This window comes from Talpa occidentalis, unplaced genomic scaffold, assembly GCF_014898055.3.
Source record: "Talpa occidentalis isolate TD23 unplaced genomic scaffold, MPIMG_talOcc4v2.1 talOcc4.15, whole genome shotgun sequence".
Taxonomy (NCBI): Eukaryota; Metazoa; Chordata; class Mammalia; order Eulipotyphla; family Talpidae; genus Talpa; species Talpa occidentalis.
Genome location: NW_023601543.1, coordinates 36,868,547 through 36,892,067, shown reverse-complemented (window position 1 = coordinate 36,892,067; position 23,521 = coordinate 36,868,547). Strand labels below are relative to the sequence as shown.

Genomic DNA, 23,521 nt, shown 5'->3' with positions numbered 1-23,521 from the left:
TTACTGTGCTTTTAGCTTGTACCTCCCTGACATTATGTTATGATAAACATTTTTTTTCATGTACTTGTCAGCAGCCTATATGTTTTCGTTGGAGAAGTGTCTATTAATATCTTCTCACCATTTGGTTTTTTTTTTTTTTTTGGTTTGTTTTGAATTGTAGATTTTGGATATTTGTCCCTTGTCAGATATATGATGTGCAAATATTTTCTCCCATTCAGTCGGAAGTTCTTTTTTTTAATAAATTATTTTATTTTATATAGTTCTTAGATCATTTTTCATTTTTGCATAATATATGCATTTTCATTTTGGTTATATTCCCCATACAATTCCCACCCCCTTTTTCTGACCCTAATCCCTCTTCTCCTCCCCCCGCCTCCCACTGTAGTGTGTCTCTGGTCTATAGTTGCTTGTTGATTTTGATTTTTACTTTATTGCGATTAGTCTTTTTCCTGGTCCCTTATTTAGGTTTTCTAAATTCCTGCTATGAGTGAGACTATCCAGTATTTTTCTTTTTCTCTCTGATTTATTTTGCTGAGCATGATCCCTTCCAACTCTATCCATTTTGCTGCAAATTGAATGAATTTATCTTTTTTGATTGCTGAGTAATATTCCATTGGGTATATAGACCACATCTCCTTGATCCAGTCTGGATGTTCTTTTTTATGATGATTTCTTTCACTGGGCAGATACTTTTTAGTCTGATGTAGTCTCTTTTGTTAAGTTTTATTTCTGTTGCCTTTGCTTTTGGAGTCAAGGCTCCAAAGACATTCCTGAAACCAATGTTGTGGAGAGTTTTACCTATGTTTTCTTCTATGTATTTTATGGTTTCAGGTCTTACATTCAAGTCTTCTATCTTCCTGATGGATTTCTCCCTTAATCGTTTTATAACGTCCATCCTTACCACTTTTTACTTATTTTAGTTGGAAGTCAATTTTATCTAATATAAACATGGCTATCCCTGCCTTTAATAGGTTACCATTTGCAGGATTGTTCTCCAATCTTTTACTTTGAACCTATATTTATATTCAGAGGTCAGATTATTCTCTTGCATACCACAAAAAGTTGGTTTTGGTTTTTTATTCATTCAGCCACTCTGTGACTTATGATCAGTGAGTTTTATAGGCACTATATATATATAAATTTTTCTAATAATTTTCTATTTAATATGTATGTGTGTGTATATATAAGTTGCATATAGAGTATTGTATTGTGTGTATATAGAGATAATTGATATATATAGATATTGCCATTTTGTTATTTGTTTTCTGGTGCTTTGGCAGATTATCTCTCTTCCTTTGTTCTTCTTTTATTCTCTTCCCATGCACTTTGATAACTACCTTCGTATAATGTTCAGATTCCATATTTATCTTCTTTATTTCTTTCAGGTATTTTTATTCTGAGGTTACCAGTATGTTTATACATAGGTTTCTATATTTATAGCCTATCTTACGTTGAAAGCAAATTGATTTCTAGTTCATTGAACAGTTGCCATATTTACTCTCCTCTCACCTATAATTTATATTTTTAGTGTGGTGTTTCTTCTAAGTGTTTTTTTTTCCTTTTGTAGAAATTGATTTAGTATGTCTTGAAAAACTTTTTTAGAGGAAATGAATATCTTCAACTTTTGTTTATCTATAAAGCTGTATTCATTCCTTTAATTCTGAGTGTTGGTTTAGTTGGGTAGAGAATCCTTGGTTGGAGATCTTTTCCTTTCAGCACATTGAAAATGGCATGCCATTATCTTCTGGCCTGTAAGGTATCTGCTGAGAAATTTGTTGATAGTCTAATGGAAGTTCTCATATATATGATTTTTTCCTTTTTTCTTGCTGCTTTTAGGATTCTCTATCTTTAATTTTGCTGTTATAATTATAATGTATACTGGCATGCATCTCTTTGGGTTTATTTTATTCAGAAATCTCTGAGATTCCTGAATATGGTTGTCTGCTTTCTTCCTGATTTGGGGAAGCTCTTGGCTACTATTTCTTTAAATAAAATGTCTGTCCTTGTCTCTCTTTTCCTTCTGGAGTTGAAATGATGTTAATGTTGTTCTTTTTGATGCTCTCCCATATAAGTTGTTTATGTTATTGTCTTTGTTTTTAGTTATTTTTTTCTTTTGCTGGTACTTTTGGATGTGTTACACTACCTTGTTTTCCAACTTACTGATTTGATTCTCTGTCTTGTCAAATCTACTGTTGAGCCCCTCTATTGTATTTTTAGTTCAACTATTGTATTTTTTAGCTCTATTACTTCTACTTGAAGCTTTTTTCATATTTTCTCTTTCCATGTTATAGTTGTCATTTTCTTCATTTGATTTGAATGAGTATCATTAAAACTGTTGCATTCACATTTTCAGACAGTTAATTTTTTTGCACTAAGATTTTTTCCAGGGTTTTGTCTTGATCCATTGATTGACCTGAATTCCTTTGCCTCTTCATTCCATTTGGTGCTTTGCATTATTTCTATGGAATTGGGCAGGCATTTCTACTTCCTAATCCTTCTATACTGATCAAATGTTATAATTTAATGATGCAGAGTATTGGACTAGGGTGTACACCTTGGATGCTATGCTTTCTATTGTTGTATTGATTGAAACTTCATCACCAATCAAAATGACTGGAGTCCAAGAGCCAGGATGGGGTAGTGGTCCAGGAACCCAGCCATGGGGTTGTGGCTGGGGAGGCAATGGGTGAAGAGGTTGTTGTTGTAGAGTGCCATAGATTAAACTCTCCCTGGGTCCTGGAGCTGCTGCTTGAGACAGGTCAGGGACCTGCAACCACTATCAGGTAAAGACAAATTCTACCATTAAGTGCTCTTCAGTAGCCCCAGAATACAAATAAACCTTTAGCAATACATAATTCTGATTTCAGACGGTTTTGTGTACAAAGTCTCTCTCCTGAGGTTCAGAATGGCCAAGACGGTGAACTCAGTTCAAAGGCAGGCAGTGTGGGAATCTGCTCCCACAGTGGCTGCATAGTTAATAGACTGTGCAGAAGCCTGCTGAGCCTAGATGGGGTAGGGGACAGACATTTCTTGAGACTACTGAAACTAGCTGAAAATAGCCTCAGGTGCTCCCCCATCCATTCCCAGCCAGTCCTGTTGACAGAATTATCTCTGGAACATGTGCATTTATTCTGCTAGTGAGCCCCAGGAGGCCCATAGAGCCTCCTGGAGAAGGGAATATGTTTCCTTCCAGTGCCCTGATATTGTTTCCAGTGGGACTGTGTCTCAGGCTTTCCTATCCTTCCCAATGGTTTCTGTCTCTCCTCCCTATGGAGATTGTGATCCTCAAGTCCTCAGTTCTCTTTTATTTATTTGTTTTTTTAAAAAAGATTTATTTATACAAGCACTGGGTACAGTCAGAAGCGCAGGAGGGTGAGAGAATTCACCAGAGCCAGAGTGGGGAACAGAACAGGCAGACTGACGAAGTACACTGCTGAGGCAAGCAGTGGGCACGGCCCGCCATGTGGGAACCTAGCCAGTGGCCAGGGATCAAACCAGCGCTGCAGAGGCTGTGGGCAGCTTCTCAGCCCAGCGCTCAACTGCTGCGCCACCAAGGGAGGCCCATCTCAGTTCTCTTTCAAATGCAGTTATTCCGTTTAAAAGATGTAGTTCTGTTGTGAATTTAGGGGAAAAGACAATGCTAGAATCCTGCTAGTCCACCATCTTTCCTCAATCACCATGATTTAAATTCTTAGGTAGGTTTATCAATGAGGAAAAAAATGCAATATTCATGAACACATTCTTGCAATAATTATTTTTATTAAAAAATAATACCTTTATGTTAGATAGAATGAGTTCAACTTAATGTATTGACAGACTCCTGAATAAAAGAGATTTAATCAATCAGATTAGATTTAATATATCAGATTAGAATTACAAAAATTTACATTATTAAAACAAACTATTTCATAAGTCTGCAAGTTTTGTTGACCCTTGCATGATCACAAATTTTGTATTAACATTGTGTCTCAAGCAAAAAAAGAGGTTGACTGTGTCAGACATTTTCTAAGCAATTGCTACTCAAAGTATCATCCTTGTATTGATGCCCATATATTAACTGTTTGTTATGGGTCCATGATGAGGCAAATATGCAAAATGAGAGTAAACAATTAAAAGCCTTTATTTCAATTTTACAGAGTAATTTTATATTGGTTGAATCTAATAGTAACAACTTTTGTCTTGTATTTTTCTTTTTTTCTTTTTTTCTTTTTAAGATTTATTTATTTATTTATACATGCACTGGGTACAGTCAGAAGCACTGGAGGGTGAGAGAATTCACCAGAGCCAGAGCAGGGGAGGAGGGGGAGCAGAGCAGGCAGAGGGACCGAAGTACACTGCTGAGGGGAGCAGAGGGCGGCAGGAGAGGTCTGCGCACCATGTGGGACCCTCCTCCGGTGGCCGGGCAGTAGCCAGGGATCGAACCGGCGCTGCAGAGGCTGCGGGCAGCTTCGCAACCCAGCGCTCAACCGTTGCGCCACTGGGGAGGCCCTTGACTTGTATTTTTCTGTGTCAATCTTTTCTAGGGATTTATTTCTATTGTATTTTAAAAGGTATTGGTCATAATGGATAGATTTGGAGGGAAAACTGGTCTTTCCTCACACAGATTGAGGACTGTTCTAGTGCATGCGTCTAGCATTTCCTGCATGTACCTATTGCACCTTTACTTAGGTATCCTTTAAGCCCTTACTGCCTTAAATCAATGACCAGCAAACTTTTCCTTTAAAGGCTAAATATATTTTACTTAGCAGGCCATATGTTCTCAGTCACAAATTCTCTACTCTGCCATTGTAGATCAAAAATTGCCATAGACAATATGCAAATGAATGAGCCAGGCTGTGTTCCAACAAAACTTTATTATGATAACTGGAGTCAGTCTGGCTTTGTTCCATGGATTGTAGTTTCTCAATCCTCGTTTTATAGTATCATTTAATTTTTTCATCTTAGAAAGAATATGCTTAATCAAGAGTAGACCCAGGGCATAGCTTCCATTTACTTCATTTCAAACATTGAATACAAATTCCAATAACCACTTTGGGGATATGGAAATTAGTGAATAATTAACTGAATGTAGAAAACAGGAAACAAGGTGGCATTTTCCCAGAAAGGTTTTAGATGACACATAAAGATGAACTTCTGGTAAGCTTTATACAAAGTTACCAAAGAAATTTGCACAGCAGGGAGATTACTCAAAATAATATTAACACAAATTGGTCAAAAGTACTTGAAATTATTATGGTGGTGTCCAAGAAATGTGCTGGATAAACTCTTCACTTTCATTTATAAGACAGTAGATTCACCAGATGACCTATTTTTTTCTAGAGATAAGCTGTCTCTAATAAAGAAGTTGTAGAAAGGAATCATGCAGTTTTGTTTAAAAATAATTAATATTTTAAAGTAGATTATATATAACAATTATGTATTTCCGTGTTCAGTAAAAACATAGTTTAAAATAAAGGTTTTAAGAAAATATTCACTCTAATTGATGACTAAGATTTAATAGAAATTTGATGGTTTTAGCCTTAGGTTATATAAATTTCCATGTGAACATAAATACTTAAAGAGTTAAAGGAAGGAGAAGCACTTATAAATATTGCAGAGGTGGAATATGAAGAATGTTAAGTAAGTGAATTGTCAGTCTTCATTACAGAAGCAAAATTGACATGTAAAGCCACATTCATTAATAAATATTTATTGAGTAGTAGCTATTGCCAAGAATTGTAAAGCATAGAATGAATCAAAATAACCCCTGCCTGCAAGGGGTTTATACTCTACCTAGACTATCATACGTGATGAATAAAATAGTACAACAGATGTGTCAAATTTTACTGCAATTCAATGGACTATATTTCCAAAGGCTAATAAATGTATCTTTCAAAAATAATGCAAGTAAGTTTATTTACACCTTTTGTTATTACTATATCTCCCCAGGATTGAAAAACTGTTGTCTTTGCCATAGAAAAAACAACCTTTTGGAGCAGTGAATAGAATTAGTATAATATGACCATGTCTAGTGGAAGAAATGTAACAAAGCAAAATGAAAGTGTCAGATTTGAGAAACTCATTCCAACACATTCTGATCTATACTTAATATAGAATCAGCCCACAGTTATTTAAAACATTCTTTAATATTCATAAAAGTCACAGTACTTGAATTTTACTTGAAGTAAAATTCTTGGCAGTTGAAATATTTACAAATGAAAAGTGAGTCATATTGTGAAAGAACTCTCTGCAGCTTCCTTAATTAAATCAATTGTATATTGATTTATGCATTACGACTAAAATGTAATATAAAAGATAAGATCACTCATTTTGGGTATTTAGTGGTTTTATTAACTAAAAATAACCATTTAAAGGCCAATTTAATATGACAATTTTATTTTTTTAAATCATATGTTGCATTATGCTCAGCTTTCACAAATAGGAGCATTTGGTCTAATCTTTACATAGCGATGTTGAAAGCAAATGTGGTTAACCCATTGTAGAATATATTTGTATCTGCCAGCTCTCCAGAAAAATCACTAAGATTTTCTTTCTGACACTGTGCTTATCATAAGTAAGGCCTAGAAATCAGGAATGATAAATATGTTGGAAATTCCCACCCAAGCCCTGAACTATTTCTTAAGACTACTTGCCTACCTGAGGATCTTGACTGATTCACCAACAACAGCCTCCCTACATTGTCTCTGTGTTTTGGTATTCACAATCTTAAACTTATTCAAATGAGATTTTTACTCTGTTTTATGATCTTGGTTTTTGTTTTGTGTCCTGACTATAACAATCTTATTGCCTGGACCCTGCTCATGATTTTGTAACAGTGTAATCTAAATAGGGGAGGTTCCATGTCTCCTGCCACAGCTATTGAAGGGTGGAGCTGAACAAAAAGAGGATGTTAAAGAGAACTTGGTAGGAGAGAAGACTTGAGGAGGCATGTGGAGCAAAGAGACATTTAAAGAAGGAGCCGTGCTTATTTCTCAACCTTGGACTTACACCAGAGACTTGGGGGACATGGAAGGAGACACTTGGAAGAGACAGCGATGTGGGTGAGAGACACATGGCGAGGCTGACAATGGCAGTCTTTGTATTGACTTTTACTTTTGTTTTGCTCCTTTTCTTCCAAACTTGCCTGGCTATGGCAGGCTTTCAGGCCTCAGTGGCCCTGTTTTGGGCCAACTCTGTTTGGCTGGGCATTTACCTACAGGGGGATGGGTAACTTTTGGTGTTTCTTTGGGAAACTATTTTAACTATATTCCTTCTCTTCTCTCTATTGCATGGTGATTCTATTAAATTTCTTTTCTACTGAAGGTCTTATGCGCTGAGTATGTTTTGCTTTCATGTGGCAGATGGCAGAACCTATTTACAGTATACAAGGTTTGAGGGGTCTCGGAGTTCTGCTCAGTTTGCCTGGTAACAATTTCACTGTTTCTTTTTGCCTTGTCTTGCATGATACTTTGATTCCAGTAAACTATTTTCCTTCCCTTATGTAAACCTCAGTCTCTGGGTTACATATGGTCCAATTTATGCTCTGTGGTATACTGGTTAGAATCTTAGGATGATTTTGATATTTAACTGTTTATTTAGCAAACATTTACCTGTGTAAAAAAAAAAGTTTTTAGCTTTGGTGATAGAAATATGAATGAGACAAAATCCTTGTCCTTAAGCAGCTTTCAATCTAATGAAAGGTACAGAAAAGTTGATCAACAATTATAACAGAATTGTTATGAAGAATTATGTCAACAGAGCCATGCAAGGACAAAGAAGGGTGTTGGGAAGTCTTCCTGGAGGAGGTGATATTAAAGCTGCATCTTGAAGACTACATAGGAGTTACCAATGTAAGGAAAATGGGTAAGTGTGAAGACAGGAAGCATAAAAGAGGGAAGGACATATGAGATACGAAGGCAAGAGACAACACGGTGTATTGGAGGAACTAAAAGTAGTTTCATGTGACTAAAACATTTGCAGTAGTCTTATGCACTAAGACTGGATTCAGATCATGAAAAGACTTGTTCTACTATGTTTTATCCAGTATTAGGAACTCACTGGGGATTAACCAGAGGAGAGATATGATCAGATGTGTGTTGCAGATGACTCTCCAGGGTTGTGGAAGGTGGATTAAAGACAGATGAAAGAAAGTGAATAAAGGGTAGACTTACTAAAACACAGATGATACCTAACGAGGAATTGAGATAAAATGGGTGATAGAAGACTAGAAATCAGGGGATGGAAGTTAAAAAGTAAATGAAGTAATTTTAGACCTTGACGGGACTTGACAAACCACCGGGAACAGAATTTTAAAAAGTCTAAGCTAACTCTGAGGTTACATATCCAGGGGATTAAGAGAAAAATGGTTTGTAGTTGAAGTTTGATGCTAAAGATGATGACCTCTTTGAATGATGCTTAGTGTGTGGTGTATATAAGCACCCAAGTGGAGATATTCCAAGGACAGATGAAAATGTCATTCTATGACTGAAGATAAAAGTCATGGTTGGGATACATTTGAGTGTTGTCTGCATATTTGTAATGGCTTACAGAAATGAATCTATAAAGAAAATCTGAAAAGGTTTTCAAAGGAAAAATGCAATTCTAGATAAGGCAAGAATTACCATTTGGTTCAGCATTGATATATGGCACTACAGTGTCAGAATTAAAGTCATTGTCTTACCTTTTCCTATCCAAGAGGCTTCAACTAATTTGCAATTGTGCTAAGCAAAATAAGTCAGAAGGAAAAAGAAAAATTTTCAAGGACTTCCTTTTACTGAGTTTCATATGACCCTCTTCACAAGTGCCCTTTTAGTTAGGTAGGTCAAGTTGTTAGCCCCTTTATAAGAACTTCCTGGTAATCCTAGCACCTTTGTCCCTTCTCGCAGTCAGAATCCTGATGCCAGCCAAACTAAAAGACCTTTGCCCTGCCATCACCCATGCCCCAGCAGAACACGCATTTTATAGGTATAAGTCCCAGGGCACAAAGTGTTCATGTGTTTGCCAGAGGCCACCCAGCAAATCAGCACAGAAAGAAAGTGAAAACCTCAGAGCTGCTGATGCTGTGTCTGGGGCTCATTGCACTATATCTTATGGCGAACTTTTCAAGAATCATCTATTTCACAAGGGAAAGCAAAGAACACTTGCAATATTGAATTGGAATATACTTGTACAGTTATATAGCTATCTATTTACATATATATACATACTCATATATTATTGATATACATATAAACAAAAAGAAGAAAAATTTAAACATCTCATAACATTTTACTTTTTACTTACACTAAACCTCGAAATCAGTTCTCATCTGAAAGTCTTTTTCTCTTCCTCTCACATAAATAAGAATGTTTATTAGAAAAATATAGTGAAGGATTTGAGTATACACATTAAAATGTCTATCAAAGTTATATAGGATACTCTAAAAAGAACCAGAATGTTATCACAAAAACACAAAAGGCAAAAACTATAAAAGAGAGAACTTGTGTCTGATAAACAAGGCAGTAAGTTTTTTGTATATTGTGGGAAGTACATGGAAGAAAAGGCACAAGAATGTGTAAACAACAGTAACAAACCTTCTAATGACTTGAAACCCACTAAAAGTTAAACTAGAAAAGCAAGGCCTGATGGACAGGTTCATAGGTAGATGAAGATGTAAAAGAATGAGAATTGCACCCAGGCTAGACTAACGCTAACAAATTATATTAACATATCTAAAGAATACATGGGTTCCTGGGAAAGTAGACTGTCTGGAAGAGAATGACAAAGCCTAGGACATATTTATCCTAGCATTGTTCGGTGGAGAAAATGTCAAGTGTCCAAAGGGTACTTTTGTCTCGTTAGTAGGTACGTACATGTCCATAAATGGACACACTGGTCCTTCAGAATTAGTTGTCATTAAACATGAATTTCATCCCACTTGCTTGTTCCTTAAGCTATCCTCCTGTTTGGTAGCACTTCCTATGGGGAGAGAGAGCACTTTAGTCTTATCAGTTCTAACAGTCAATCCATTCTTAGAATTGTACTTTTTGTTGTAAATCAATATTCTGGCATTCTAGAATGTGCTTGTGAATTTAGTGAGTATGAGTCCATCTCTGGACCACAAAGTTAATCACCTGGTATAGACAAATTAAGTTTCTGGGCTATCCTGTTAATTCATCCAGTACCAACCTTGGAAAGTGCCTTTTATTCACACTTGAAAGGGAAAGGATGTGTATACTCGAATTCTTAGTAATTGCTGTGTGTTCTACATGTAAAGTATGGGTAAGTAATAGGATGGTGTGTTCGACTGGTAGAACTGTGGTGTTAGGAAGTGAGAATGCCTTTCGATGGCAAGTTGAAAAAAAACAGTGGTCAGATATTCTATATTTGTACTGAATCCAATTCCCAGATGTAGAACTTTATTATGTACTTCAGATATACATAGAGTGACAATCCAACCCCCAATACACTATGGAGAATTGTATGGATTATGTGGATGCATACATTCTCCTTTTCTCCTTTTTTATTTCGTTCTGAAAAGTAGATTAGTGGAACAAACAGAACTTTGCAGTTAGACAATTTGGGTCTGAATCTCACTTCCACTCCGTAACTTATTAACTCTGTGCTTCACTTTACTTATCTATAAAATGGAGATAATAAGTATTTCATAATTTTTTTTGTGAAAATTGAATGAAATTATATGTGTATATTATTGGTTCCTTTCCTGTTCCCTTCCATGCCTGGCCTCTTCAATTTAAAAGTTGACTCACGAATGTGTGTGACTGAAAGCTTCATGAAAGCAGACATCACAGTGAATGTTTGCTTACTATTCTATTCCTAGTGTGTGGCTTTAGGTGCCTTTTGAGTTCTCAAATATGTTTTGAATTATAAAACCATATTAGTAAAGATAGCAAAGTTCTGGGTCTCCCTGGTGGCACAAGGGGTTAAGACGCAACCTATGAAGCTGTCCGCAGTCACTGCAGCATGAGTTCGATCCCAGGCCAGGGAGAAACACACATGGCACAGCAGACCCCTCCTGACTCGCCCGCTGCTCCCCTTAGCAGTGTATTTCAATCAGTCTGCTTGTTCTGTTCCCCACTCTGTCTCTGTGAATCCTCTCACCCCCCGAATCTCTGGCCTGTACCCCAGCTCTTGTATGCATAAATAAAAATAAGTCTTTAAAAAAAAAAGATAGCGAAGTTCTATTTAACTGAATCTCCTCTTTCCTATTGAACTGAGCAGCTGAGGATTCTCTCTTAGATTAACTTAAAAAAAAAAAAAAGTACCTTATACTCTAAAAGGCTTATGAGAGTTCACTTCTGTAGACTCTATTTTATGACCTCTGATTAATCAATGTAATGTATATTAAAGTGACTTCTTAAAGTATTTGGTTTGTCTGAGATTTCAGACAGGTAACTGTTTTAATTTGTAAATTATCGCAAAATAAGGGGTACAACAGAAATTTATTGTCTGGAGGTTAGAAATTTGAGGTGAATGTGTCAGCAGGATTGGTTCCTCCTGAGAGGATCCATTCTAAGCCTCTCTCCTTGACTCAGAGATGATTATCTTCTCCCTGTGTTTCTTCACATTTTTCTTCCCCCGTGTGTGTCTGTCTCTGTGTCCAAATTTCTCCTTTTAATAAGGGCACTAGCACCCATTTAAATGATCTTATTTTTACTAATTCCAACTGCAATGACCTTATTTCCAAGTAAGGTATATTTTCTGAGGGACTGGAGGTTTAGTCTTCAACACCTGAATTACTGAAGGAATATAATTCAACCCATAACAGCATCAAATGAGTTTTATTTTTAGGACTTCTGGAGGTAGCCTATGCCTTGGACAACTTTCTTGTTATTGCATATAAAAGGAAAATACTTGACATTTACTGATAACATTTTGGAATGTTTTGACTATTCTCAACCTTAAAATACATGAAATACATGTAGTAGAGTGAGTCATTTCTGAAAGTATCTAGTTATATACAAGCATCTGCATCTTTTTTTTTTTTTAAGAAGTAGGGTACAGGCCAGAGTCGCAGGGGGTGAGAAGATTCACCAGAGAGAATGGGGAGCAGAACAGGCAGATGTACTGAAATACACAGCTGAGGGGAGCAGCGGGCAAGTCAGGAGAGGTCTGCTGCGCCATGTGGGTTGCTCCCCAGCTACAAAGGCCACAGATGAGACTCACATCACTGCACTCCACCCCCTGCACTACCATGGAGGTCCAAGCATCTGCATCTTAATAGACTTTGTTGTTTCGTGTGCTGGGAGGGAGGCATGAGGACAGGAGGGATGACCACAAATCTAGGGTAAAATTTTAGTGAATTTTGAAAAGCCAGTGTTTGAAGATATGTCAAGGAAATAGAAATGTGATACCAGAGAAATACAAGTGACTGTTAAAAAACAATGAAAAAATGTTCGTGAATTTGGGAACAGTTCAATTTCAGAAGAATACCAAGAACCTTCTGGACATGATTTAGTTATGAGTATATGTTTGCACTAAAATGAATCATAGTGTGGTTGCTCCAATCATTTTGGTCATCTTCACAATGGATTTGAATTCACTTGAATGTGTCCAAATATTTATTGATCTTTAGAACTGTTAATTTTTTTTTTTTTGCTTTTTTAAACCAGGCAAAGAGTTTCATTGACTGAAATTGAATTTCTTTGAACATATGTCCTATTTCCCATCAGAACAAAAAACAAAGAAGTAGTTTGTCTGATTTAGAGGAAAAAAGTGAATTGATGCAAGGTCTTATGAAAGGTAATTTTTTTAAATAACCATTCTTTATCACCCATCAATATAAGGAAAACATTAATGAGTTTGGCATCCTAAAAATTGTCATCTTTATGCCTAATTGAATTCTAAAATTCTTGAATATTTGTAAAATTGCTCTTTTGACTGAAATGTAAACAATATGTTACAGAAAAATTAATTTGGACCAGGAGAAATCTAAAGAAAAATTTAGATTTTAGTCACAGGTCTGCCTTGTGGCCTTAAGAAAATCATAAAGAACTTTAGCTCCACCCCAGTGAATTAACAGGTTAAATGAGATGATATTGAAGGTCCCCTTCAATTCATAGGCTCTACAATTCTGTTATATATAATTATTATATCTCCATACAATATTTTCACTCAAATGCAAAATAAATGAAACTAAAAAACTTCACTTTGCTGGACATTGTTTGTGGGAATAAAGTCTACTCATTTGAAGAAATTCTTTCATCAGCTTTTTAGTCTGATTATTCTAATATTGTACTTCATAAACTACACATACATAAAATGCTACATGCTTTTAAATGTATATATATATATATATATATATTAGTTTGAAAGATCAGACTCTCACTGTTATGTAACATTTCCTACAACAAATAGAGGCCAAGGAATTTTACTTTACATAAATCTTGGCATTACCTTGGAATTACCTTGATGCTTTGTCTTAGCTAAGAATGAGGTGTGTATGTGCTGGATATGTATCAATTGCTGTTTTTATTTTAAAACTTTCCATGGGTCCTATATAATTGATTTTCCCACCTACCTAATTACCCTTGATAATAATATAATTATTTTAAATAATTAAATGGGCTATGACTAATTTTATACTGATAACAGAATTTTAACTTGATCCTGCAGTTTTAATATTGGCAACGTGATTCTTGGAATGTAAATGCATTTAGCTCACACTCCAAGTGTTTCATTTTGTGACACTTCTACTGAATAATTAAATCTTCAATGTAATACAACATTTATAAATCTAGCACTTTAATGGAGATGGGTCATATATTGATTAGTTTATAAGCAGACTTTAATTTCTTAGCTATAATATTTAAAACTGAAGATTGGTTTTTATATTTTAATTCATAAGAAATCAGTTCTACTACTATAAATCTTATTTTACCTAAATCTGATAACAAAACTTAAATAATTTTTGTTTCTTTGTTGCCTAACATGATAGCCAATGACATCTTTGAAATAGAATTTTATTTTCATTTCTTTTTTTTGAAGATTTATTTATGCATACAAGAATTGGGGTATAGGCCAGAAGTTTCGGGGGGGGGTGAGAGGATTCACCAGCGACAGACTGGGGAGCAGAACAGGCGGATTGGCTGAAATACACTGCAGAGGGGAGCAGCTAGTGAGACAGGAGAGGTCTGCTGCGCCATGTAGGTCACCTCCCTACCCCGGGATCCAACTTCACAGTGCTGATGCTTAACCCCTTTCTCCACCAGGGAGGCCCCTTATTTTCATTTCTTAATGTCTTCGTCTTATATTTCCTGTTTGTTTTAGTGGAATTCAAATATTTTATCATATTTCAAAGTAATCAAAGTAATTTAATTAGGAAGTTTTAGCTTATGCCAGCATTTTCTCTAATTTAAATTTACTTGAAATGACATGAACTCAATTTATTTTCTTTTGCATAATTTTAAACTAAATGAAATCTACAAAACCTTCTCTATCATAGCCTGCAGTAATCACCAGAAGAATCACTTTCTATATTTTGGCATAAATTCTTTGCCCTTCCTTCCCTCCCTTTTGTAGAGCATTAACACAGTTGTTTTCCTTTAGAAGCAAGTAGCCACTTGAGAATTTTTTAACCTAATTTCTAGAGTTTTTCAGGCCTTTAAATTCTAAGACAAACATTTAAGACTTTTTGTGAAATTAAAAAAAATCATAATATGTACTCTTGTTTTTCTCATCAGTAAAATGGTGATAATTATTCTTAACTTGATGACTTCTAGGGACTTGGGGGGGGCTCTTTTTTTGTTGTAAAAAATGTATTTCATTTTATTTTTATATTTTGAAAATACATTGTAATAAAAAAAACATTATGTGACTAAGCTATTACTATAACACAATTAAATGAGTCCAAATTTCCCAAAGAAGGAACCAAAGAAAACCATACAAGATATTGTACATGTATATATAAAAATTATATGGGATGATCAAGGAAAGTCAGAGAATAAAATTTTATCACAAAAATATAATAACGACATTAACTGAGCTTGCAGATTTTAAGGTAGTCATGTTATCTCTACATATATTGAACAGTTAATGTAATGTTTCTCATTTGTGATATATTAATATAAAGTATACTGTATTTCTTCCTTAAGAATTAATTATAAAGCTTCCACCTAAAGGCTTTTATTTTATCAGTGCATTAAATAATTTAAAGATGTTATTCAGGGCCTCCCTGGTGGTGCAAGGGGTTAAGACGCAACCTATGAAGCTATCCACAGCCACTGCGGCACAGGTTTGATCCCCAGCCAGGGAGCTACCCCACATGGCATAGCAGACCTCTCCTGACTCACCCGCTGCTCCCCTCAGCAGTGTATTTCAGTCAATCTGCCTGTTCTGTTCCCCCACTCTGTCTCTGGTGAACCCTCCAACCCCCACACCTCTGGCCTGTACCCGTTCTTATAAGCATAAATAAATCTTAACAAAAAATAAAGATGTTGTTCAATAGTTTATGGAAGGGTAGAAATATTCTTAAATTATAATTGACAGTCATTTTTCAACCTTACTATTTCTAGAAATATCTTTCTTCCATTTATACTTAATACATCACTGAAAATATGTTAGTCATTTGATATCCAGCCTTGGAACCAATGCTGGTAATAAGAATCGTCCATCTGTACTTTGATGACATTCTATTCTGCAGCACAGGTCTGAGGCTTGTGGTCTGGACTCTGGAAAGTGGTTTATGGATAGACCAGAATATGCACATAACTAAACTCAAAAACTCAACAACAGAAATGAATGAAATGCATGTTCTGGTCAACTCTCTAACTTCACAATTTACACATCATTTTTCAAACAAATATTTCCTACAACTCTACAAATAGTAAGTCATTTTATTTTGTTATTATTTATTTTTTTCATTAAGGTAACTTTAGTATCACCCCTGCTCCACCATCAGATGTTACCATCTAAGTGTACCCACCACCAATTACCAAGAGTCCGTTACCAAAGTCCATTGTGCTTCTTTCCTCTTCCTTCTTATTCTTCCCTCACCCCATCAATATTCTGGATGCTTCAGTTATAGAATCAGTTTTCAAGGATTAGTTTTTAAGCTTGTCTTCATCTGACTATTCATTTGGATTCTCTGTATTTCATGTATTGGTGACACCATTCCATATTTATCATTTTCCTTCTGACTTATTTCATTCAGTATTAGCCCTTCCAGCTCCACCCATGTTACTATGAATGTCATCAGTTTTTCTTTTTTGACTGCTGAGTAATCTGTTTTTGGGGCACTTAGGTTATTTTAATAATTTGGCTATTGTAACTAGTGCTACAATCATAGGGAGTGCAAGTCTCCTTACTAACTGGTATTTTTCATATTTTCGTGTAGATTTCTAGGAGTGGAATTACTGGGTCATATGGCAGAGCCACTTTTAATCTTTTGAGACACCTCCATGTCGCTTTCCAGAGTAGAACAATCTACATTGTCACCAGAAGTGTAGGAGGGTTCCCCTTTCTCCAAATCCTTGTTAGCACTTGTTTCTGGTCCTTTCAATATGAGTTATTCTCACAGATGTGTGAGATGTGTGGTAGTATCTCATTTTGGTCTGGATTTGCATTTCCCTTAAAATAAATAAATGAGCCTGTTTGTTAACTGTGTCTTTGGAGAAGTGTCAGTTTAGTTCTTCTGCCCATTTTTTGGATTCATTTTTTTTCTTTTTGGTAAGTTGTGTGAGATCTTTGTAGATCTTTGATACTAGTCCCTTGTCAGATGTATGTGCAAATATTTTCTCCCTTACCACAGGGTGCTTTTTTTTGTTTTAGTTATGGTTTCTTTTGCTGTGCAAAAGATTTTTAGTTTGATGTAGTGTCAGTTGTTTATGTTCTGTTTTCCTTGTTATTGGAGATGAATCACAAAAGACATTGCTAAAGCTGATGTCATGAAATATTTTGCCTGTTTTTGTCTATGAATTTTATAGTTTCAAGATTTACATACTCTTGCCCATTTTGAATTGATTTTTGTGTGTAGTGTGATATAATGGTCTAATTTCACTCTTCTGCATGCAGTTGTCTAGCTTTCTCACTATGATTTATTGAAGAGGTTGTCCTTGCTCTACTAATATGTTCTTGACCTCTTTGCCATAGATTACCTCTTTGTCATAGATTAGCTAGATTAGGTCTGGGTTTATTTCTGGGCTCTCAATTCTATTCCATTGGTCTGTGTGTCTATTTTAGTTCCAGTGCCAGGCTGTTCTAATTATAATGCTTTATGGTGTAGTTTGAAGTTTGATACCTCCATTCTTTCTTTTTTGTAACAATTGCTTTGGCTGTTTAGGGTCTTTTGTGATTCCATATGGATTTCATTAGTGTTTGTTCCAGTTCTCTGAAGAATGCCAATGATATTTTTGGGAGTGCATTGAATCTATATATTGCTTTTGATAGGATAGCCATTTTGACAATAAGCAGGAGGTATTTTCCCATTCCTTACTGTCTACTTCTATTTCTTTTAATAATGTCTCATAGTTTTCTTTGTTTAGATCTTCTACTTCCTTTGTTAGGATTACTCCTAGCTATATATTTTTTTTTGGTGTGATTATAAATGTGATCACTTTCTTAATTTCTTCCTCTTCAAAATCATTCTATGTATTATAGGAAGGCAACTGATTTTTGAATATTGATTTTATACCCTGCCACTTTTATAAATTGATTATTGCAACTATATTTCCCATGAAGGCTGAGGGTTCTTTATATATATTATCATGTCATTTGCAAATAGTGATAATTTTATTCTTCTTCCCCAATTCAGATTCCCTCTATGTCTTTCTCTTGTCTAACTGATCTAGCTAAGACTTCTAATACTATATTGAATAGTAGTGGTAAGAGTGGATTCCCTTGACTTATTCAGATCTTAGTGGAAAATCTTTCAGTTTTTCACCATTGAGAATGCTATTATCTTTGGGTTTGTTGTTAATGGCTTTTATTATGTTAAAATATAGTCTGTTTATCCCACTTTTTTGATCATTTTCTTTATAAATGGTTATTGGATATTATCAAATGATTTCTCTGCATCTATTGATATGATCTAATGGTTTTTATCTCTTTTTTGATGTAATGAATTACATTGATTGATTTTTGGATATTGAATCATTCATGTGTTCCTCAAATGAATCCTTATTGGTCATGGTGTATGATCCTTTTAATGCATTATTGGATTTGGTTTGCTAAGATACTGTTTAAGATTCTTGCATCTGTGTTCATTAGGGAAATTGGTCTATATTTTTCTTCTTTTGTATTTTTTTTGTTTTGATAGTAAAATGATGTTAGCTTCCTAAAATATGTTTGAAAGTATTCCTTTTTTAGTGAGTTTTTTGGAATTGTTGAAGCAACATAAGTATTAATTCATCTTTGAAGTTTTGGTAGAATTCACTTGTGAAGTCATCTCATCCTAAACTTTTCTTTTTGGGGAGAGTTATGATTATTGTTTCAGTTTCTCTGTACTATTAACATGTGTATACTAGTAAATTCAATAACCTAGACGATAAAGACAAATTCTTGGAATTATACAATCATCAAGACTGAAGAGGGAAGAAATAGAAATTCTGAACGAACGCATTAATTAACCTTTTTAAACGAACCCATTAATTAAACTTTCAATGACCCACAAAAATGATTAACAAACTTAGTGATATAAACCATGAAGTTTATGATACTATCACATGAAATTATTTTTCAGAGTTTTTTTTTTCCAAAAAGGGAGGTCTTTATCTCTCTTTTTTTTAACATCACTGTTCATTTTTAAACAATATTTGCTTCTGGGCCTCCCCGGTGGCGCAGCGGTTGAGCCCTGGGTTGCGAAGCTGCCCGCAGCCTCTGCAGCGCCGGTTCAATCCCCGGCTGCTCCCGGGCCACCGGAGGAGGGTCCCACATGGCGCGCAGACCTCTGCTGCCGCCCGCTGCTCCCCTCAGCAGTGTACTTCGGTCCTTCTGCCTGCTCTGCTCCCCGCTCTGGCTCTGGTGAATTCTCTCACCCTCCCGCGCTTCTGACTGTACCGAATGCTTGTATAAATAAATAAATCTTAAAAAAAAAAACAATATTTTCTTACCCCCCCTCAGGTGTAGTCCCCAACAAAATTATACAGAGTAATTTCCTTCACCAATGCACCCCGTGCACCATCACCACAGTCCCCTGTGCTCCTCCCTCCCTCCCTTTGATCCTTCTCCCTCCTCCCCTGCTGTATGTCACTGATTTATAATTGTCTGGTTTTGTTTTGTTCACATGAAATTCCATAGGACTTAGGCAGCCTTTGTCTAATTTTAAGGTACTGGCACTTTAAATCCTAATAATTCCACTCCAATTATTTTTTTTTTAAGATTTATTTAATTATTTATACAAGCACTGGGTACAGTCAGAAGCGCGGGAGTGTGAGAGGATTCACCATAGCCAGAGCGTTGAACAGAACAGGCAGACTGAGAAATACACTGCTGAGGGGAGCAGCGGGCAGCAGGAGAGGTCTGCGCGCCATGTGGGACCCTCTCCGAATGGCGGGGGATCAAACTGGCGCTGCAGAGGCTGCGGGCACCTTCGCAGCCCAGCGCTCAACCGCTGTGCCACCGGGGAAGCCCCTCCACTCCAGTTATTGATGGTGTAAGATTAAAGGTGACTGTAAGTCTCCATCTTCACATCAGCTCCATCTTTATCTCCATGCAGAAAAAAGTTGAGGTTTTGAACCTATTCCTTGATTTTTACCTCTCAGTATTTGTGACTTTCCTTTCACTTCATTTCTTATAGACCTCAACCTTCCTCAACTCTAGTTAACTCACTAACTTCCTAGCTCTTGTCCCTAAGCTATAACTTGACTATGCTTTTCTTTCATCTACCATTAACTGGTGAATAACTTAGGTCCTAATAGTGATGAGTATCTCTGATTTTCAACGTCAGAACCCAGAATAGGATAACACACTATTACCCTTTCTTTCTTTTTTTCACATGTATTTTCAACAAAATTATAAAGAATAATTGTAGGGGATTCAGAACATTTCAACACATTAAGGGTACATTTGTCCCCAAATCTCAAATATGACTAGAAATTTTATGCAGATTAAACCATGTAATAATCAGCTAGTTTGGTTACTTACTGACAGTTTTTAAACAAACTAAATGATTAAGGAAAATCAAGTTAATAATTAAAATAGTTTGAGGACAGCGTTTGTGTAAACATAAATGATTATAAATTGTTTCTAAATAAACAATTCTAATTTTGTATCAAAATGTGAGTAACTTTAACTTAACACTTTTGGGAAATTAACAGTCATGTTACCATAAAAGACTACTGACAAAGAAATAAAATGACCAATTAAGTGAAAATATCTACTTATTCATTAGATTTTAAACCCATGGACCTCGCTGCATAGACTCGTTCATTCTGATCAATTGATCAAGCTCATAAGAATTAGAGCTTATGTAATTACATCATAAATGCAAGATCTCCCAAGCACAGGAATTTTAGTACATTTGAGGAAATACGCCCACTTCTGAAAAACATATTCACTTTTCCTGATCTGACTTTTCATTATGTTACCATTTTCTTTTTCCCTTTGAATTAACCAATAAGCAATGGTAGCCATCTTGAGGTGGTTTTCTTAAGATGATATTGGGCAAATTGGAAAACACTGAGACACCAACGGATGTGGCTTTCTATTTGTGTATCTTTTTACTTCATCACTGTGGATGTTCTTCAAACAACCAGACCATGCTCTGTGCTGTGAGCTCACATTTTAACTTCTAATCTCTCAGTTGTCTGGTGAGAATCTGTTATTGTTTTCTTACTTTCATGGATATACAAATAACTAAACAACTTTAATAGAGGTGTGATATTTACCTGACCTGGAAAATAATGTAGCACATAGCACAAAGTCATTAAATATAACAGATCGTCTTAGAGATTATAAGTGGTGCCTTCCCACCTATAAAGCATAGGTCACACTATCCAATCTCCTCTAGTCCTTGAATGATAGAGTTCACAGAACAGTGTCCATATAATTTATATACCACTATTTCTCTCATTTATACTTGAAAATGGAGCTGAGAAGACCATCTAAATTTGGTATTGAGGAAAGTGGACATAGAAAACATATTGAGAAAATCAAGTTGCTGCATTCTCATTAGTTGGCAGACATTTTAAAGTCTGCCTCGAATTAATGGTCCTATACTCACTCTAACATTAATCAAACATGATAGGTTTATGTTGAAGGCAAAATAAGGCTAAATTAGAGATAACCAAGGATTAGGAGACAAAACTGATTCATGCGAAAACAACACAGATTCAGACAGCAAGCCACAGAAGGTAGTGCAGACAGATGGACAGGTAGAGTCAAAAAAGTCAGGGATAACAATAGATAAGATCCCTGAAAGCACACGGGGTATGTCATTAAGAATATACGAATTAGGAATTATATTCTTGTATAGTGGTGGTGACCTAAGATATATCAGCTTCCATCAGTTTTTTTATGTTATTAAAAATATGGAGATTTTTTGGGCCTCCCGGTGGCGCAGCGGTTGAGCGCTGGGTTGCGAAGCTGCCCGCGGCCTCTGCGGCGCCGGTTCGATCCCCGGCTGCTCCCCCACCGGAGGAGGGTCCCACATGGCGTGCAGACTTCTCCTGCGCCCGCTGCTCCCCTCAGCAGTGTACTTCGGTCCTTCTGCTGCTCTGCTCCCCGCTCTGGCTCTGGTGAATTCTCTCACCCTCCCGCGCTTCTGACTGTACCCAGTGCATGTATAAACAAAACAACAAACCAGCAAACAAATAAATAAAGCATGCCTCTATAAAAAAAAAAAAAAAAAAAAAAAAATATGGAGATTTTTATATCAAGGCTTATACGGTGATTTTCAAAGTCATCAGAGGACCTGGCTCCTTCATTGTCTTCATTTTTCATTCCAAGGTATGTGACACACATCCCCACATGGTTATATGATGGTTGTTGAAACTTTTTCTTTGTCTGATATCTTATTGAGGCTGCCCTGGTAGCTGCTGCTTTCCAACCTTCAGGATGCTGCCCAAGGACAATAATAAGAAAAATATGCCAAAAAGTCAGTCATGAAAGACAAAGACCCAGTGAACAAATCTGGAGGCAAGGCCAAAAAGAAGTGGTCAAAGCAAAATTTGGGACAAACTCAAAAACTTCGTCTTGTTTGACAAAGCCACACACGACAAACTCTATAAGGAAGTTCCCAACTACAAGCTTATAGCCCCAGCTCTTGAGGCTGAGAGGGTGAAGATTGTTGTTCCTTGGCCAGGGAAGTTCTTCAGGATTACTTTACTAAAGAACTTATTAGATTGGTTTCAAAACAGAGAGCTCCAGTAATTTACACCAGGCACACCAGAGTGGAGATGCCCCAGATGCTATACCAACTGTACATTTTGAAAAATGAAACTTTATTAAATAAAAAAAAGAGGCTTCCAAGAAATTCTGACTACTTCTGCTTATAACTCTGCTTACAGCATTCCTTCTATAAAGGAAACTTGGACATATAATTTTTTTAAAAGATTTATTTATTTATTTATTCAAGCCCTGGGTACAGTCAGAAGCGTGGGAGGGTGAGAGAATTTACCAGAGCCAGAGTGGAGAGCAGAACAGGCAGACTGACGAGGTACACTGCTGAGGGAAGCAGTGGGCAGCAGGAGAGGTCTGCGTGCCATGTGGGACCCTCACCTGGTGGCTGGGGATCGAACTGGTGCTGCAGATGCTGCGGGCAGCTTCTCAACCCAGCGCTCAACTGCTGCACCATCGGGGAGGCCCTGGACATATAATTCTTTATCTTGACACAGTGACATCTCCAAATGGACAGAAATTATATTTGTAAGGATGAAGAAGAGAATATATACTTAGTAGGCAACTAGCAGTCTCTACAATGGTTCAATGCAGTGTTACATGAAAGACCTTCCATTTGCTGATTCAAGGACCCAGGCTACATTCATCTTAAAAGCTATTTTCAACACGTGGTTTCAGTGGTCACCTCAGAAAGAAAAAGATAGGGTAGAGAAGATATACCTTCTGAGCAACAGAAAGTAGGAACCAGGTCACAGATACAGGCTCAAAGAGCAAGACAGTACTACATGAAAGGACTAGAACAAAAGCTTTCAGAACTTTATTGCAAATTAGAATTATCAGAAACACTTACAGCTTTTAACAAGTATCAATGCCCAGACCTAAGTCAACTGGAGTGACGATAGGTTTCAGCCATTTTATGTCTTCCCAAGTGATTCTAGTATTCAACCAGGGTTGAGAACCGTGTTCCTAAAAGGATACAACTAGACCTCGGTCCCAGAACTGAATGCTAGAAAAAGATCAAGATAGTTAATTTATCTCTTATAAAATTTCATGGAGGGATGCAGTAAACAAACTTGATACTTAATTCTGAGAACTTGAGCCTTGTTCTACTTAGATGGCTCTATTTATATATCTGAAGTGAGGCTAATATAAATAGGGGTTTTGTGATACCATCAGTGACATATAGAAGACTCACAGCCAGGGAGTCAACCACACCATCAAAATAAATATCTACCTTGTGTCTTTGGATCATATACCATGTAAGAGAAAT

At 36.2% G+C, this 23,521-nt stretch overlaps 1 protein-coding gene and 1 long non-coding RNA gene across 2 annotated transcripts in view; both read left to right on the top strand.

The window, feature by feature from the left end:
• The window catches only part of LOC119245581 (protein diaphanous homolog 2), a 711,837-nt gene that overhangs the window by 80,274 nt on the left and 608,042 nt on the right, over positions 1–23,521 (top strand). The gene's annotated exons all lie outside the window — the stretch shown is intronic.
• Positions 10,066–22,243, top strand: LOC119246632 (uncharacterized). Its single transcript, XR_005125535.2, has 4 exons — positions 10,066–10,239; positions 12,591–12,720; positions 15,620–15,802; positions 21,935–22,243. It is a non-coding gene; the product is annotated as an uncharacterized LOC119246632 (long non-coding RNA).